Genomic DNA, 2,321 nt, shown 5'->3' on the forward strand with positions numbered 1-2,321 from the left:
TGGTCTTGATGTTTTGGTGACAGATTGCTTTTCCTGTCAGGAATAAGTGGTGTGAGTTTGGTCCCCCTAGCAGCTTGTTCTGGAACTGCAGGGCACTTTCTGGCGAAATGTTTAAAAGCCAATAAGTCAAGATAGGAACAACATATTTTCATAATTTTTGGTGTGTAGGTAGCTGAGAGAGAGATGTACATGATTAAATGCAAATTATGCAAATGAGGACTTTATTTGCATAATTAATGAGGAAATTCTATAATTACAGTGTTTTACATTATACTACTTTCATACATGTAATGTATGTAACCTATGGCAGGCAGAACATCAACAGATACTAATTATGCAAATGATGACCTTATTTGCATAATTTATGCAAAAATTCTATGATTTCTTAATGGTGAATGATGGGAATGTCATACTTGGGACATCTGTAAGTTAATCAAAAGTTCACATACATCACGATGCATATATCATGTTAATGCGGAGGTAATTTGCATAATTAAAGAGGAAATTTACATTTACATGTCAAGCCCATATTTCATGGAGGTATGAAATCTCGGAATTCTTGTTTTGATATGCATGTAATCAATAGTAATGAAGAGGCATCTGAAAGCCCAGCGCCGTTCTTAAGAACATTAAACTATTGATCTTAATGGATCTTCAGTTCAGTAGTGACAGTTCTAACGGCCCCACGGTGACAGTTATAACGTTGTAAACATGGGGTCGATGAAATGTATTGATTGTCAAATTTGTCGTGCATATCATGGTGCTAGCTGTCTGATAAACATCATTTCTTCCCAAAACTGTGTGAATATTTTATCACGTTCACCGACGGTTTGTACGACTAGTGTTAGCGTCGTTCGCAGACTCCTTAGGCTAGCGTGGCGTTTATTTTTGTTTGGAGGGAGGGATTTCCAACTCTAGCGCGTGCAATACAGCTCTCTCAGCAGATACAAGTCCCAGAACAAGGGCGTTCCCCCGAAAAAAAATGCCGCTCTAGCCGCTCGTCGAAACAAACTCTCCCCCGCTAGAAGTCTGCGCGGGAGGCTGCACACACGTACGCGTGTGCGTGTTTGAAACGCATCGCCGCTTTGGCAAGGCAATTAGTACCTGTGATGTGCAAAAAAATTGCTCTTTCTGGCAAGAAAACTGCTTCAACGAGCTGATTCGAAGATGAAATGGCCTCATTTGAAGTACGTCTCTTGGGTCAACAGATCCATTCCCCTGTGTGAGAGGTCAAGCTTGTAGAAGTCAATTGGTGTCACGCAACAAGCGGTGTGCTGGGCATGGGTCAACTGCCAGTATTGTACATATGTGGCCTTGTTTCTACAAGTAGGCTTTGCCTCGCCAGTATAACCTCCCATACTTCCCAAACACCCTTCCCCTGATGGGATAAAGTTTGATACACCAACGGATTGTGGCGTCTGCTTGCTCTAGCGGACACGAGATCGAGAGGTTACGGGTTCGATACCAGACATTACCTGCTTATACACTGTGTCTCTAGGAAGGCAGTACACGACTTTCCTCACTTCACCCAGGTGTAAAATGAGTACCTGACTCGGTTGGAGAGGTAAAAGGTGGTGGAGGAAAAAGGAATGGGGTCCATCTTCCAATACAGTGCCTTAGACACAGTGCCCACTGCCCCTATGGCCTCCAGAAAGGCTATGGAACTACTGGTATCTGGGTATTCATGTAGATATCACTATGATATCACTATGAATAGATAGAATGTGTACTTAAGGGATAATATCGCTGTTGGACTCAAAGAAACCAAAAATCGTCACTGTAAAGAAATGTTATAACATCTCGGTATAGCCAACGACAGATCTTTACTAACGATTCATACAGTCACGTACTTTCAAGTAATTATCAGAAAAACTGGAATGGTAGTCAGAGATGTGGTAGCGTCACTGTTATCAGATCTTTTTCCAAAAATCAGGCGAAAATAAATGCGCGCGCTGATGTCATCCATAAAAATTACTTCCTGTGGCCTAATATCAAAATAAACATGTAAGACGCGGTCCAGTAGAATAGTACTGGTAGCTTCTCTAAACATGATGTATGGACTACTTCAGTCTATAGTCACATCTGGATACAAGACAAATCACACACCAGCTGCAGGCCATCTCGCTTACTCATAGGGTATTGGATAAACCGTACTAAACTTAAACCGCGGCTGTAAACACATCGATCAAAAACCAAAAACACATTTTAGTAGTTCAACAAGACTCGAATACTATCATGAAAGTCCATCTGTGTTCAATCATAGTAAAACGTTGAACTTGATTCCAACACACAATTTACACAGAGATCAAATTTTCAGCGAC

This window comes from Branchiostoma belcheri, unplaced genomic scaffold, assembly GCF_001625305.1.
Source record: "Branchiostoma belcheri isolate BF01 breed outbred unplaced genomic scaffold, Haploidv18h27 scaffold92, whole genome shotgun sequence".
In the NCBI taxonomy this organism is placed as follows: domain Eukaryota; kingdom Metazoa; phylum Chordata; class Leptocardii; order Amphioxiformes; family Branchiostomatidae; genus Branchiostoma; species Branchiostoma belcheri.